The sequence below is a fragment of the Papio anubis genome, chromosome 13 (genome assembly GCF_008728515.1).
Source record: "Papio anubis isolate 15944 chromosome 13, Panubis1.0, whole genome shotgun sequence".
Classification (NCBI taxonomy): Eukaryota; Metazoa; Chordata; class Mammalia; order Primates; family Cercopithecidae; genus Papio; species Papio anubis.
In genome coordinates this window covers 17,539,039-17,556,820 of record NC_044988.1, presented here as the reverse complement: position 1 = coordinate 17,556,820, position 17,782 = coordinate 17,539,039, and the positions used below count along the sequence as shown (strand labels likewise).

The following is a 17,782-nucleotide window of genomic DNA, read 5'->3' as shown; positions in this document are numbered from 1 at the left end:
GGCTACGAATTCCAAAAATGAGACTATCTTCTTATGTAACTTGCCTCATTTTAATTAACATAGTACTGAGTAATTAAATAGGCTTTTCTACAATATCAGCTGTAATAGCAAAATAGTTCTCCATTATATACATGAAATGAAAATATACTTAATCAATCCCCTATATCTGCATTTAGGAATCTCCACTGTTGGTGACTTACAATGTGAAAAAATCTTCAATTTGACCTTTTAAGGTTTCCAAAGCTTTTAGTAAAATTAAAAATGACGGGAGACCCAAAAAAGTAGGACTCGGAGCCCCATGAGGTATTATACATTGGGTCAGCAGGGTACAGAACCTGGGGAAGAACTGGAGGCTTCAGTAATAATTTATGTAAAATCATTGTATAAACTGTGGCAAATGCACAAAACATGCCATATTAAGGCTCAGAAATGACTATCTTTCAACATAATCTTTCCATGGTCATTTCCTGCTGAAGATATTGGCCTATATTTAATTATCAGTCCAGGTTTATACAGTTTAATGTGGGGTGCATCCTTCTTAGAAGAGTCTTTTTTTTTTTTTTTTTTTTTTTTTGAGACAGAGTCTCACTGTGTCGCCAGGCTGGAGCGCAGTGGTGCAGTCTTGGCTCACTGCAACCTCTGCCTCCAAGGATATTAGCTCCATCACCTGAAGAGCTAATTCTGGCTCTTCTGGAGAATGGGGAAAATGTAATATAATACCCAATTTGGTCTGATCAAAACATTGCAACCGTTTCTTTAGGTCATGTTCCACTCCTATTAGGTAGACTTACTTAGGTCCTGTCTCTCCTTATTTTGCTTTCCAGGATGGCACCTGGGTATACAAGGTATCTCCATTTTAGTGGGTCGGAGGGGTCCCTGTCCTTTTCTAGCTCTCGAGTGTTCTCCACCATGCCTCCCACCCAGCCCTCAGACCAGTCTGCTCAGTTCCACCTTCTCCTGTGGTGTCATCTTGCCCAGCACAGCAGGCTCCATGTGAGGGTGGCTGACTCTCAACTCCGATACCCACACCCCACGGGCCTTGAGGGAGAAGGAGAAGTTTTAAACCAGATCACCGTCTGTTTAGCCACATGGGTTGCTTTCTTAGTTGGGCTGAGTGGCTTTATGTTGGTGAGGCCCTCCTCATAGTCATCTCCTCGTTCAATCCCAAATAGAGAAGAAGGGGCCGGAGCCATCTTTCTTTGAGATTTCTTTGCTTATTCAGCACAAGTCACCCTCTGGGCAAAAGTCTGAGGGGAAAATCAGGAGACCCAAGACTGAACATTTGAATCTCATTTCTTTTTTTTTTTTTTTTTTTTTTTTTTTGAGACGGAGTCTTGCTCTGTCGCCCAGGCTGGAGTGCTGTGGCCGGATCTCAGCTCACTGCAAGCTCCGCCTCCCGGGTTCCCGCCATTCTCCTGCCTCAGCCTCCCGAGTAGCTGGGACTACAGGCGCCCGCCACCTCGCCCGGCTAGTTTTTTGTGTTTTTTAGTAGAGACGGGGTTTCACCGTGTTAGCCAGGATGGTCTCGATCTCCTGACCTCGTGATCCGCCCGTCTCGGCCTCCCAAAGTGCTGGGATTACAGGCTTGAGCCACCGCGCCCGGCCTGAATCTCATTTCTTTTTTCCCTTTCTGTTCTCTGTAATTCCCCAAGCCAGAAATGGCGAATCTTTTATTTTTCTTTACCTGCATTTTGTTTTCCTACAATTGAGCAAGAGCTTTCCTGCCATTGCCTTCTTGGGAGGAAATAAAATTTTCTTAGCTCTAAGAAGAACTCAATGGCTGTGGGTCCTTCAGGGTTGGCTGTCGATGTCCTAAAAGAGTAAATAAAAGCATTTGGGAAATCCTTTCTTTCTAAAAAATGCATGGCTCTTAAGCTTATTGACTTTCTGTTATATCCTATTTCATATGTCAGATGCTGAATATTACATCAGTCTTTGTTTTTATTTTTCTTTCCTCAACATCTCCCCAAGCATGTGGATGCTCTAGGACATGTACTTGGAAATGCAAAACAAGTAAAGTGCATTAATAATTTACTGTCTCCAATATATGCTTCTATATTATAAATAATAGTAAAAGATAGATATCAGAAAAGAGAAAAATTGTTTCGAAGGAAAGGAGGAAGAATAAATAGTAAAGTCCAAGAGTTCATTTTTTTTTTCAATCCTGGTGAGAGAGAGCAGTTCTAAAAGCATAGACGCTGAGAAAAAACAGATGGTGTCTGGGCCATATTTTAGGGCCCTAATTTGGAGCATCTATTGGTAGACAAAATTTACTTTGAAAATTAGATGTGGGGCTAGTTGTCCTTGATCTGATAAAGGATTAAAGGGTTAAGCTGAAGTATTTCTAAGAGCATGGGGACGATGGCAAGTAATCCAAATTTTCTTTGCTTCAGTTTTTTTCTTTACTTTTATGAAGCTGATCAAACCATTCTCTTATCTGTCTTGCTGACCTCAAAGGAATGTGATGGAGAAAAAGATTGAAGAAGAATAGAGCTCCCTTTAGAATAAGGTTGAGATATTAGGTTTATTACATCTTTATTGTTACACATCAAGACTGGGCAGCTTTCTTATTCTGTATCTTTAATAACGGAATTGTTGCAAACTGGTGGGCAGTTAAAGACTTTCAAAAGCAGCATGTCTTCCTATTTCATTTCACAGTGCCTTATTTCTTGTTTTGATAGAGATTGAGATGAAAGGAGGACTTAGAAATGTGCAGTCATTAGACATGGCAGTGGAATAGCCTGCGTGTGTGTCAGGCAACAGACAATTCCACAGCAAGAGACAGTGAAGAACTTTATGGTTAAAGAGTAGCAGGAAAGATTGTGAAGCAAGAAAATTATGAGTTTTATTATTTAGGCTTGTTTAGCAAGTATATGTAGATACAAAATCCTTGAAGATTTTGAAAACTTCGTAATTGGTTTAATTAGGAGCCTCTTTATTTCCCTGTTTTTCCAAAGAATCTCTGTTCAGACAAAAGGTGGTTACCAGCTTTATATGTCATCTTTACCGCGACTGTAAAATGTACTTTTTGTTCCTTTTGCAACCCACACACTGATGTAGCACACTGCTTAGCTTTCCATATTCCTTCTCTAAATCTTATCCTTTTTTCCAGTGTTTTTGTAGCAATACGGACATGCCATCACTTTTTTTTTTTCAGTTGAAAAATACTGTAATAAAGGTAGGCCGCGAATATATTCTGGTGGCATGATTTGTAAATGAAAAATGTTTTTAAAGATGCCTTTCTTGATGAATCCATTAGTGGTGTCTTGGTTTAAAAAAAAAAAAAAATGATGCCAGGGTGGAGTCTCCTTTTCTCCTAAGCACCTCTGATCCCAGTGTACAAATAATGTTTATATTCCAGTTCACAGAAAAAAAAGGAACGTGAAAATATTTCATTGAAAGCTGACAGCTTTAACGAACTTTAAAGGTTAACCCTGGTGCTAGTTAGCATATCTATTCATGTCTCCATCAGTCTATTGAATTACTCAGCTGAACACGCACACAAAAGCAAAACTGGAAAAAAAAATACCCAGAAAGCCAACATTAATAATTCATAAATACTGGAGGCTTGTGACTGACAATTTTCCCCCTACTGTGTTGAAGTCTGTTAAGAACTGAATCCTGATAGCTCCTAAGTTACTTTAGAAACTCAGTGAGCAACCCTGCCCAGGAATGTTAATGTTTCTGTAAGTGGTTAGCTACCGAAACACATTGTGGGTTTTCATCCCCTCAAGCACTTGTTCATGTTCCTTTGGATTAGTATAAGGTACAGCTTTTCATGAGATGTTTAACTGACAGTTTTTATATTTGAATTTCACAAGCATCTGCAGACCATAAAGAACTCCAAATTCAGCCATAATCCTCTGTTACAAAGTAAATCGGCATTTTTGAACAGATTCCAGATACCAATTATAGCATTAATGAGGATATACAATCACGTTGTCTGCTTGGGCAGGATTAGAAGTGATGCTGCTCCTGACAGGCCTGGCCTGCCTCGGAATTCATAGTCCTTCTTCCTCCATGTACATGAAATTATATTTATTAAATCCTTCCATTAAAAATAGAAGCTATCAACATTTTTATATATTAACTATTTTCCAGGGGATGTAAGGGACAAATACTATCACTGCTGCCTGACAATGAATTGATTTCAAGCTCATATATAGGGAGAACAAAAACTCAGGCTTTATGTTATTAGAAACATTTAACAAAGTGCTCCCATGGAGGACCGCGGAGATGGAAACTCCATAGGTTCTCCAGTTGGTACTGATTGCTTTTCTCTACTGGGTTTGCTTCAGAAGGGGTTCCAAGGCGGTGAGCCAATATTTCTACCATTTGTCAATGATGAAGCTTCCTTTTACATTTTCCATTTTAGGGTTTTTAATTGTTATGCCACCTTTGGGAAAAAGCAATGCAAGTGTGTGGATGTAGAGTTTTCTCAGACTATTTTGACACGAGGCTATCAGTTAGCTCTCACTGGCCTGCTTCTAAAGGTGAAATGATGGTGACGTTCCAATTTTAAAAACCCTGACTTGGCTTCCTAAATTGCAGTGCTAGAAATTGGTTTATATTAGGGATAGCTAGAGAAATAACTCAATCTCTGACCTTGTTAGCAACAAGTCTGTTTTCATTTCCTTTAAGTTGCTGTTACAACAATCAGAAACTATTACATTAACTCAGGTCCTTCCTCGTTAAAGTCTTAGCCTCATGAACTGTCACTAAGGGATTTAAGTTTAAAGATTTGCAAGTTGTGGAGTAGACACTCAAAAATAAATGATTGATTCCATATGATTGCTTAATACAGAAGGCATTGACTTTTGTAGTAAGCAATAAATAAAGTCCAAAACATCTATTGAGTACCTTTCCCAGATGAGGAGCTTCAGCTGGTATGGTGACTGTATCAGTCATTTATGATAAATGTAAGTTTGAAATCCTGCACTGCTGATTGATAACTGTGTATGTTGGAGCCTTTGTTTACTGGTCTGCAAATTGGGGATAATAATATTCACCTAAGAGAGTTGCACTGTGGATTAAATAAGATAATGTAGATGGAATACCCAGCAAAATTAACAGTAAATGCTGTTTTCCTTTCCATCATATCAGAATCAGAACAATCTTTTGAAGAATCAAAACAATCTTTTTGTGCGTGTGTGTGTGTGTGTGTTCCTTTACTGTAATCCTGTGAGGCAGAAAAGGCAGATGTTAATGAGGATATCGAGGCACAATCTAGTTATGTGGTTTGCTCGTTTAATTCAAAATTGGAATTTCAGTCTATTGATTTTTCTTTATACTGCTTCTATGAGAATAAACTGCCTTTTTGTACCGTTCTATATCAAAGTCCAAATTAAATAATAATTACATCACTCCTAATTGTTTCAATCGAAGTTTGTCATTATACTAAAGGTTATAGGTTAATTCTCCTTTGCCCAACACACGTTCATTTAAAAAATCTATTTGCCTATTTTTTTCCTTTGAGGACTTGAGGCCACGTATAACCTAGTAAACCAAAACGAAAGTGACAAAGAAGATATAAAATATCAGGATCAAATAAAAAGGAGATCATAATTATACACATCATAAGGCTTAAACCTTGTTGCCACAGCTGGCTTTCAAATTTGGCTTTAAGCCATTATATAATTCCTTGAGGGCAGTGAGTGATGTAATAAAAAATGACCTCAATCACATTTTTATAACTGATAAAATACTAAATTTCATATGGCTTGACTATATGATGACATTTGTTAAAAGCTAAAGGTAAACATTACACTCTTAGGGATAACCCTAATGTGTACAAAAATGAAACTTTCTGGCAGTTCAGCTCACCTCATCTCAGTATCTAGAGATGCTTGAGATCCTTGTGGATTGCGTATTTTTTTGAAATGTTTTCTCTATGTTACAGTTATTTTGCAAAAGTCCCGTTAAATTTTTCTCCCAAATTTATGAAATTTATGTGAAAAAATACAAAACAACATATTTTATAATCTTTCTCTTTATTCTTTTCTCTTCCCTATTAATGTAATAACCTATATTAACAGCTCATGTGTATTAGTCCATTCCAGAGCAGAGACTGCTAAAAATGCGGATACAATACTTCAAAAAATCCTTTTAAATGTGTTTGAAATTTGCATGTCTGAGCTAGGGTTAAAATATAAGAAATAACTGGAGTTCAGAATCAGTCAGAAAAAAAAACGAAGGTAAGAATGAGCTGAAGACTGTTTCCTGCCTTGAGGGCATGTGCTGAACCCCACAAACCAGACTCGTTTTAAATGTCCCTATGTAGGGGATAGGAGACAGAGCCTGTAATCCAAAGAAAATGGGATGGCAGATCACTCCTCTCACACCCCCATCCCCAACACACATACATATAAAGCTAAAGTCCACTCTTATTTGGGACTTTGAAAAACAAAACAAAACAAAACTTTGTCTACTTGCCTGTTTGGTCTTTGGCAAGAAAAATGAAGAAAAATAAAGTGTTCTCTGGTTATTTGAAAAAAAAGGCACAATCACCAACATGGCTAGAGAAACACATCAGATTAGATAAATTTCAGGTTGTTAATGCTGCTAGGCCCATGCCAGAAAACAAACGCACAAACATAATTTCTATCTGAAGTGATGCATGTTAAACACTAGGCTAAGGAATTCTCATAGATACATTTTCAAGGAACATGAGTTTAGAATCAAAATCCACTAATTACATGAAGAAACAAGTGACTCTAAGTGAGTTTCAGCAGAAACAACATAAGATACAATCAGACCAGCAAATACTATATAGATACTGGAATTATTTGAGAGGAAACATTCAAATGTGTTTATTTTTTAAAGAAATAAAAATGGAAGGAAAGTGTAATTAAGGAACCAGAAATAAAAAAAGCTGAGTAGGCAAATAAGAAACAGAACCAAGTAAGATTTTGACAAATAAAAAATGAACTCATTATAATTGGAAACACAATGGATAGTTTAAACAGTACATTAGACACAGCTGACATGAAAATTAGTGAACTGAAAAGAAATCTAAACAATATTACCAAGAGTGTAAACCAGAAAGAGCAAGAGATGAGAACTGTGAAATAGAGTTTTAGACATTGAGGATTGGTAAGAAATTCTGACATGTATCTAATCTGAATGACAAAGCAGGAGAATAGACTGAATGGTGACAAGTTAATATTCTGAGAGACAATGGCTGAAAATTTCCAGAACTGAAGAAAGAAAACCATCCACAAATATGGGAAGATTAATAAATCCAAAAACAGGGTAAACAAAAAGAAATCCAAAATTTTCACTTTTGGCTATGTTGGAATATTTTGTATCAGAACAATGTCTCTATTGAGAACAATAATTATATCTGAATTTAAAAAAAAAAAAAACCCTACTGTTTGAATGAACTGTAGTAAAACTAAGCAGCCAGAACTTGTGGAGACAGAATTCCAGCAGGGGGAGAAGTGCATTGAAGAGGAGCTCTGCTTTGTCTGCTACTAATACTTATAGGTTATTGTGGACTACAGAGGATAGAAAAGCTGAGTGGCAGTGCAGTGCTATCTGCATTCTTAGCAGGCTGAGAATATAATTGGAACTAAAATTTACCCAGGCATCCAGAATTTTAGGGGTCACCATCTTGGAAAGGGAGAATTGCTATGAAATGAGCTCAATGACCAGTAAGATTTCCCCCTGAGGTATTTGCTGATTCTGTAAACCATGGGCCAAGAGGTCAAAAACCCAACCAGAAAGAGGCCCAGAAGTTTGACATTTTCATGCCACTAGGAACACATAAATTGAATATTATAGCTATCCAAAGATGAAGGACTCTGATAAACACCCCATGTTTTAAGTTGGGTCTACTCAAGGGCTAAACCCTGAGAATAAAGATAAATTGAAAACAGGCCAGATCTTCTTAAAATAAGTACTGAACCTCAGGTCATCTGAATCCCTGATTGGATAAAGATGATCAGCCCTCTATCTAACTGCCTTCCTGAAGAAAAGGAAATTATCTCTGAAGAGAGATATCATCGTTTAGAATTAGCAAACGTATAACATTGCAATCAATAACTTTAGAATACACATTCTTTTTTGGTGCATGTGAAACATTTGCAAACACGGACCATGTCCTGGATTATAAAGCAAATCTCAGGTATTAAGTGATGGAAATTATAAGCATTTATTCTTTGGTTACAAACAATTTAAGATCGAAATTAGCTATAAAAAGATAACTTGAAAATCCCCAAATATTTGGAAACATAGCAGTTTTCTTTTGAAGTAACTTAAAAGTCAAAAATGTTATCACAAAGGAAATTAGAAAATATTTTAAACTCATTGTTAATAAAAGTATCACATATCAAAACTTTAGAGATATCACTAATGCTACACTTAGGAAGGAAATTATAATGTTCATTGTGTATATTAGACAAGAGGTATTAAAATATAAAGAGAATATGAAAAACAAAGATAATAAAAGGGATGAAATACAAAGATGGGAAATTAATAAAATAGAAAATATATTTAAAATAGAATATATCAACAAAGCCAAATTTGGCTCTTCAAAGAGACCAGGCCAGGTAAGGTGGCTCATACCTGTAATCCTAGCACTTTGGAAGGCTAAGGCAGAAGGATCACTTGAGGCCAGAAGTTCAAGACCAGCTTGTGCAACATAGAGAGACACTGTCTCTACAAAAATAAGTAAATAAATATTATCCAGGTGTAGTGGCGCATGTCTGTAGTCCTAGCTACTAGGGAGGCTGAGGCAGAATGATTATTTGAACCCAGGAGTTTGAGGTTATGGTGAGCTATGATTGTGCCACTGCACTCCAGCCTGGGTAACAGAGAGATAACTTGTCACAAACAAACAAACAAACCCCCCCAAAAACCCAACAACAAACCCAAACTTTATAATCTTGTGGAAAGATTGATAAATAAGAGAGAAGCTCAAATTACCAACATTAGGTATAAATGAGAGACATCATTGTAGATCATACAGTCATTGAAAGTCACAATAGGGTGTTGTGAACAAGTTTATGCCTATATATGAAAATTCAGATTAAATAGATAAATTCATAGAAAATATCAGCTTACCAAAGTCAACTCAAGGAAAGATAGAATATTTGAAAAGTTCTATATCTATTAAGGAAATTGAATCCACAGTTAAACATTTCACAAGTAAGTCTCTAGTCCTAGATGACTTAACTTCCAAACTGTTGCACATATTTAAGGAAGATACAACATTAATTTTAGATAAACTTTTCTAAAAATCAAAAGAAAGAGAAAGAAACATTCCCTACTATTTTCATGTGGCCAACATAGTACTGACACCAAACTGGACAAAGGTAACAAAATACATAAAAATTACAAGTCAACATTTTGAACATAGTTATAAAAATCATAAACAAAAATATTTCAATAGTAAATCCAATGATATATAGAAAGGCTAACACATCAGAATCAAGTTGGATTTTCAAAAAATAGAAGATTAATTAACATTTGAAAAATCGTTGAAATTAATAAACAAAATAAAAAAGAAAATCATAGATTTATCTTAACAGGAGCAGAAAATGTATTTGGTAAAATTAAAAATGGTTTATCATATAAACATTTAATAGCAACCAGCAAATGAATAGCAAAGAAGAAATTCTCTTTCTGATGAAGGGTATTCTACAACATACTTCAGCCAACATCATACTTAATGGTGAGATAGCGAAGCTTTTCCTCTCATATCAGGAACAAGATAGGGTCCTAGCTCCTGCAAGTAGACGAGGAAAAGAAAGTATATAAGAATTGAAATTGATGAAATAAAACTTTCATTGTTCACTGCTGATATGACATGAACATAGAAAATCCAAAAAAATTTTAAAAATTTAAAAAGTGAGTTTAGTAAACACTGGATAAAATGTCAATATACAAGTATCGACTGATTTTCTATATATTAGCAAAATAATTAAGATTAAAAATCAATTAAAAAATTTACAGTAACATCAAATAACATCAACTCTCTAGAATAAATGTAATGGAAGATTTGTAAATCTTCCCTGAAAACTAAGTAACTATACAGAAAAAAGTTAAAGAAGACCAAAATAATGGAGGAATAAACCATATTTACTGATTGGAAGGCTAAGTACTAAAAAGATATTAGTTCTCTTATATGGATTTGTAGGTCCCATGCAATTCCAGGTTTGTTTATTTATTTTCTGTTTCTCTTGAAAAGTAGCATGCTGATTCTTTAATGTGTATTTAAGAATATACAATTTTTGATGCAAAGAGGCAAGAATAACTAAGATGATCTTGAAGAAGAGGAACCAGGTTGGAGGAAAACATTCTCAAATATGAAGATTAACATGAAGCTACTATAAGTAATATAGTATGATACTGATACGAAGATGAATACCAATAAAATAGGGGAAAGTTCAAAAAGTGACTCACATATATAAAATCACTTAATTTATTAAAAAGATTATGCTGCAGTACCGTGGGGAAGAGCACTGTGAGGAAAAAGAGGGTCTTTTAAATAAATAGTGCTGAGTTAATCATACATACATATTTAGAAAAGAATCTTATTCCCATCCTACATTGCACGCATGTGTGCGCGCACAGACACACACCCACACACACACACAAAATTCTGGGTCCAATCATAGGTCTAAACATAAAAAGCAAAACAACAACAAAAGTTCTAGAAAATAATATGGGGATTATAGAGGCAGGAATTTCTCTGTCATATCTAGAACTCTCTGAAGAGATGCAATGTCTTTCAGAGACTCTGCCCAAGGGAAGGAGGGAAGGAGGGGAGTAAAGATAGTTGGGGTGGGGTTGGAGAGATCCCTGGCTTCTCTGCGATTCCACCTTTAATCCCCTGCCAGTGACTACCTTGCTGGACTGAGGTAAAAATGTATTGTCCAGGGAGCTTGGAAATAGAGCAGAGAGGGGAAAAGAAGAGAAATGGATCTGAAAGCACATAAAAAAATTAAAACAAAACAAAACAAACAAAGGCTTTCAGACAATCATTATGTTCAAAATTATTAGTAATGATTTCTTATAGTGCCACTCCTCTTCATTATTTTGGATAAATCTGTTCCATATCAGATGAATCCAAAAAGCTCATAAAGGGAATATGGTAATGATTGAAAATAAATTCATTTTATTTCACTCTTCTATTATTTATTACTTACCTTTCTTCAATGTTTAAAAATTCAATTTGATTTTTTTAAAAGAAAAGGCTCCAATTTTTTAAAAAGAAATTATAAAGCCACTTAATATTTGTCATCTATCTATTTATCTGAATATATATTCTGAAGTATAACAATGAGTAGAATAACTAGTGTTGCCAATGTATTGAATATAATCCTTGACTCTTATTCAGTCTTTAAATTGTTAGTATGAGCTGAGGGGAAGAAAAAAGCCCAACCAATGCCAAATTGGTTCCAAGAATGGCTTGCGTTTTTAGCCAGTGTTACATTTTTCACAGGATGGGGGAAAAAGCTTTAGTGGTCGCATGCTGTTCTTGGGTAATACTTTTTAGTAATGCAAGAGCTTAGTTTGCCGGGTAACTTGATTACTCTAGAGGGCATGCTATTAGCAGAGTGGGAAGAAATCAAAAGAAAAAAAAATAATTTACATTAAGGCCACAGACATGCCATACAATACAATTACTTCAGGTTTCATATCCAAAAAGCTACTATACTTTTTTTTTTTCCATTCTTTTAGCACTGTTGTATTCTGGTAAGGGGTTTTATGAGAGGCAAGACATGGATGCTAGCCCAGAAAAGCCCAAGAGATTGTTTTGTGACTGAATGAGGCCTGATGGTGGTAATAAGTCCACATGGATTTTTCTTTTTAGGCTCTTTCTAATGAGTTGTGATTATCTATGGATAATCAATTCACTTCTTTTACTTGGAAATGATCATTCTAGTTTTCATTACAGAAGTGCTATACACATAAAGGAGAAAATGTATACAAAGCACTTTTGTATACCCGAAAGAAAAGTACAGTGTCCTTCAGAATCATTACCCAGGATCTCATTAATTATTATTCACTTATGTAATAGGAATTATCATGAGGAAAGAGCATCTTGGAGTTGATATTAGTTAGGACAGTTTAGGTTATGTTGGAGTAACACATTAATCCCCACATCTCAGTGACTTAACAGAAACAAGATTTAATTTATATTTATTCAGTATATCTTACAGTGGGATGCTTTACTGCAAATGCTGAGATTCAGCCTGAATAAACCCTACTATTGTTACTGGAAGGTCTTTGTTATTAGAGCTCCCAGGATGGTGGTGGGCCACTCCCAAGATGGCAGCATGCCTTTTGTTCTCTGACCTGGGGTTCTTGGCCTCACGGTTTCCAAGGAATGGAACCTTGGGCCATGCGGTGAGTGGTATAGCTCTATTAGAAGCCATGGATCACAGAAGAGAACCGTGGAACCCAGCGACTAGTGTTCAGCTCAATTAGGATGAACCCAGGCACTTAGCCTTGCAGGAACAATGGCGAGCCTTTAGCCCGATAGGGAGTGGCAAGGGGCGCCTCACTGGATCAGGAGCGCAGTGGACACCCTGCCTGATCCAGAGGGGTGGAAGTCAGCAGCAGGTCTGCCACGGAGGCAAAAAGCAGTGGTGGATGGCGAGCGAAAGCTCAGCTCGAGCTGTAACAAACAGAGACCAGAAGAGTGTGCAGTTGCAAGATTTAATAGAGTGAAAACAGCTCCCATACAGTAGGAAGGGACCCAAAGGGGGTTGCCCTGTCCTGGCTCGAATGCCTGGGGTTTATATTCCAATCATTGTCTCTCCCTCTGTGCTCTCAGGTGATATATGATTTGACTTATTTCTTTACCTCCTGCTTTTAGCCTAAGTTGTATTTTAGTGAGCCCTCTTTACTACCTGTTTGGTCGGGTGTGAGCTGAGTTACAAACCCTGTGCTTAAAAGTGGGGGCAGTCACCTTCCCAGCTAGGCTTAGGAATTCTTAGACTATGGAATCTAGCTAATTCTGCCTCTCACTATCACGTGTTGATGTCAGCTCACAAACATGATTTCCAGGGTCTAGCTGAGAAAGAAAGAGGGAACACAGAACATTTAGACCTATTCTGAAGTTCCTTGACCAGAAGTGGCACAAATCACTTTCACTTGCTTTCCATTGGTTAGAAACAGTCATGTGACTCCACCTACCTGCAAGACACCTGGGAAGTATAGTCCCTTGTGCCTAAGGAGGAGCAGAGAGCCACAGATAGGTGAACACTGTACTCTTAGCCACAGTCCACTGTACTAAAATGTGCAAAGGAACTCATCAAAAAGGAGCTATTTACAGACGAAGGTGACCTTTATTACTCATCTCAGGTATGTCATCACAGTAGTGTTTTAGTTTATTTCATTCACGTCTTGCTTCTAATTGGTAGATGGCCAACCAGAAACAATCCTGGGCTTTAAAATGAAGCATTGGCTGGCAGAGACACAATTTCTAACCTCAAGTATCAGACTCTGAACTGACCACAGAGCTCTTCTCTGAGTTTATATCAAGCTGTGAGCCTCTGCTTCCATCAGGAAATCCTTAAATAGTTCATTTTTTCCTTCTAGGAGCCTGCTGTTGTGTTCTGGCTAGAGGGAACAGGACCAGGGCCAAGTAAGATCTTGAAATTTAAGATAGAGACATCTGGTCTGAGTTTTCTGAGAAGCTTATTGAATCCTACATTAATCTAGGCACTCATAATACAGAAACTTTATTTTATAGGCAAGTGAAAGAGATAATTTATGTTAAAGATCCTAACACAGTTCTTGGCATGACTATAGTAGGTGCTCAATAAATGCATCTGTACTTCCTTTGCAAAGGAAGTCAAAATTTACTGGTTTGTACTCTATAAGTAAATACTATTTAGTGGAATTCTCATGTAACAATATTCTTCCTACTCCTGTATTTCCATCTGACCAGTTGTACAATTATGAAGCTATTAGAACTTCTATTCAAAAGAAGGACTTTATTTGAAGCCTTGCACTTGTGAAAGGAAAATATCTTGGGCCCCCAAACTCGCCAAGCTAAATGGAGAATTCATGCGGGGATCTGCTTAGGGCAAACCTGCCTCCCGTTCTATTCAAAGTTACCCCTCTGCTCACTGAGATCGATGCACATCTGAGAATGCAACCATTTGTCTCTCACCTGACTGTGACTTGGAAGCCCTCTCCCGGCTTTGAGTCTTTCTGCCTTTGCTTGGAGTTGTCCCACCTTTCTAGACTGAATCAATGTACTTCTTACAAATATTGATTGATGTTCTCATGACTCCCTAAAATGTATAAAACCAAGCTGTGCCTCCATCACCTTGGGCACGCGTCATCAGGACCTCCTGAGGCTGCCTCACAGGCACATCCTCAACCTTGGCAAAACAAACTTTCTAAATTAACTGACACCTGTCTCAGATTTTCTGGGTGTACACACTGGACAAAACAGAAGTGAACAAAATAGCTGAAGTTCCCACTTGTGTTCCTATGGTGTGGGGTGGGGCAGCAATGGAGACAGAAAGCAAACAAGTAAATGAAGAAAGAAAATATCACTGAGATGTGCTAAGGAGAGAATTGAAAGAGGGTGATGAGGTTGAGAATAAGGAACTCCTTCAGGTAGGTGGTGTAGCAACCCGGGTTCCAGGAAGAAAAACAGAGGCAAGTCAAGTATTCCAGGAATACGGGGTGGTGTGAATGTGGGAGGAGTTGGAGAGTGAAGACCCAAAAAGCTTCAGCTCTAGGATCAGAGAAACTCTCCGCACTCTCACCTGGAAAAGCTGGAACTCAAAGCGAAGTTCAAGAAGTAGCACAATACTAGCCCGTTGAGTAGGATTGTGAAGTGTGTCCATGAGAGTGGCTTTGTCTTACACTGACGACCTCCCAAGAACAGTGACTTCTGCATTCCACATCTTACTTGAACTCCGCTCCTTGGCAAACCCTAATCTAGAAGCATACAGAAAAGGGGACTCTGGGAAACATAGTTCTCATCCTTAGATGGGCGTGGTGGCTTGGCGCTGAGCTGATAGCTGACAATTTAACACCAATGATTAGTATGACATTTAAGCTGAGCTCTGAATAACAAGAAGGGGTCAGCTTTCCAAAGATCACGGGAAAGAACATTCCAGACAGAGAGAGTAACCAGCACAAAGGCACTGAAGCTGGAAAAAGCATCTTGAGTTCTCCAGAAACATCAAGAAGGCCAGTGTGCCTGGAGCTGAGTGCATGAGAGGAAGACTGATAGGAGATGCTGTTGGAGAGGTTAAGCAGGGGCTAAGTCATATGGGGGTCCTATAAGACACAGTAGGTCCATTAAGGATCTATGTAACTGACTGGCTTATGTCTGAGCCCGTGGATAAGGTGTTTGTGGGCAGAAAGCTCACTGAGCTGTTTAAAAAGAGGGGCTTGGTGAGACTTAGGGACCGAGACTTTCCTGCCTCAGGCAGTAGAGAGTGCTGTGAAGCAGAGAGGCGCTCTCACCTTATCCTCCCCAGAACACAATAGAGTTTTGCAGCATGGAGCGTTTAGGGGACACAGTGCTGCCCTGGAGCCTGGAGGAAGGGACATTTGGGAGCATCCAGAGACATTTACTCTGGGAAGGATGTCCACTCTTGTACATTGGTGAAGAACCACAGTGTAAGAATAGAGGTGCTCTAGTAGGTTTGAGTTGTCAACTGACAGATGAATTCAGGAAGAGATGTGAGACCCTCATCCTGCAGCCAGAAATAACAGGATGAACAATAGAACAGACTTGGAGAGGGGACATGAGGGTGAAATATGAATCAGTAAATGTTAAGGTGACCCTATTTCCCTTGAAGCCTGGGTGAAAACCACGTGGAACCTCAGATTGCATTGGCTAGGCCCTTGCTTGAATGCATTCAGAAAGTTAAGGGATATTCATCTCCTTTGGGGAATCCATATAGTGATTTCATTCCCATTGTACCTACATGCTTTATTGAAATGACTAGGGTTGCTTGGAATTTTTATCAGGCATATTTTCAAACCCAAAAGCTGTAATTTTAGGCATTTCAGGTCTCCCAACAAAAATACTGGCCAAGGTTGATCAAATACAAGTTGGTCTATGCCCTATGGTGACGTTTGTGGGATGACAAGATGACTCTAATGTCCCTTGAATATGTCTCCTTCGCATTGTCTGAATGCCATGATGGAGAGTTCGTTGGCCTCTTAGTGTGACTGAACCAAGTGCCTACAGTGATAGCTGCTCTGGAGTGCTCCCTAAGTTAATTTCTTTACATTTTGATCTCAATTCCACAGTTCCCTGCTGGTGCTTCTTGAGATCACCTCCCAGATAAATTACTTGCACCTAAATCCTCGTCTCATTGTCGTTTTTCTTCTGGGAAAGCCCAGCTAAAGACAGTAAACACAGCTGAATGCAGTGAGATGTGTTTGATGCCTGGCAAGGTGCGATTCTCACCTAATTGCTAAAACAACTCTATGAGGTAAGGATTTTATTAATGTGATTCCCATTTTACATGTGAGGAAAGCGAGACACAGAGTAGTAAAGGAACTTGCTTAAGGTTACCCAGTTAGTAAATGGCATGAGACCTTCACCTCACCTCATTCTCATCCCTTTTACCAATTTCTGATAAATTTCATTCCTTTTGGCACCCCGTAAGGAAAATATTTAATCTCCCTGTCATCCTACTTTCTAAAAATTGCTTCTCCCATACACTTCCTTCCTCATTATAATATATAATAATATGGTGCTGTTTTTATAAAATTCCCCTAATCTGAGAACTTCTGTAGAAGCACATATTACCGTTGATGGTAATAACAGGCCACAGGCCTCACCAACATCTTAATGTTCCTCACATTTACCAAAGAATGGCTTGATTGATGTATTTCCCCCCAAGCCCTTGAGACTTGACTGCCTCTGCGTGAGAAGCTGAGGCTTTGAGCCCAAGGCTTGCTCTTTGGAGATCCGTGATTGTACAAAGGAGAATATGTGTGATGCATTTAGACTGCAATGCCTGTGGGTCCTTACCATGGCTCCTATTTTTGCTCTTGGGGGGAAATCTCAAAATAGTCCACTTTCCTTCACCACCCAATTTGATTTCTTCTCTCACAGTCCCTAAGGCAAGAGCGATATGTCTGTCTGTGGTAGCAAAGAGATACCAGTCTTGAAAAGCTGGAGGGCTAGAGAGTTGAATCTATGTATGACTGTCGATGAGTCTCTCTCTTTCTTACTCTCCCTCCCTTTCCTTTTGAGTGTGTGACTACAACTTTGTCTCAATGTTTGTCCTGAGGTTTGTTTGTTGCAATAGAAATGCTCTCGAAGAGCCTTCAAATAAAAATGCATGAGCTACATAAATTCAGGCCCATGGAGGTGGACTTTGTGGGGTCTCTCTCTCCTCTCCCTACAAATAGTGTTCACTCTGACTCCTCTCTTTGCTTCTGCTTTGTCCTCTTCTCTCTCTACCTGTTGCCTTTCCTGCTCACTCCTCTGTTTCCATGACAGTGACCTCAGTGTCCATATTTTTATGATCTTTCAGCTCAGCTTCTTACAACTACATGAATTGGCTTCTGTATTCCGCCTTCTAATTCCTGGGAGAGAGAATATGAATTGCTCATATGGAGCCAAGAGGCCATCCCCAGTACAACCAATTGGTGGGGATGGTGCTGCTTATTCAACAGGAGTCACCAGTCTCAGAAGAGTCTCTCAGTGGCAGCAAAATTGACCTTCATGTTGGCTAAAATGTTTTTATTTTATCTATGCACATAATTTTTATGTATATTGAATGCCAGCCAATTCCCCAAATCATGCTATAAACATTATTTCGTGTAATCTTTACAATTA

The 17,782-nt window shown here is 38.2% G+C and overlaps 1 long non-coding RNA gene across 1 annotated transcript in view; it reads left to right on the top strand.

The window, feature by feature from the left end:
* Positions 1 to 17,782, top strand: part of LOC103878446 — a 27,155-nt gene extending 9,373 nt beyond the window's left edge. The window contains exons 2-3 of the long non-coding RNA XR_001895972.3: positions 16,240 to 16,424; positions 17,478 to 17,782. This is a non-coding gene — a long non-coding RNA (uncharacterized LOC103878446). The remainder of the gene's footprint in view (positions 1 to 16,239; positions 16,425 to 17,477) is intronic.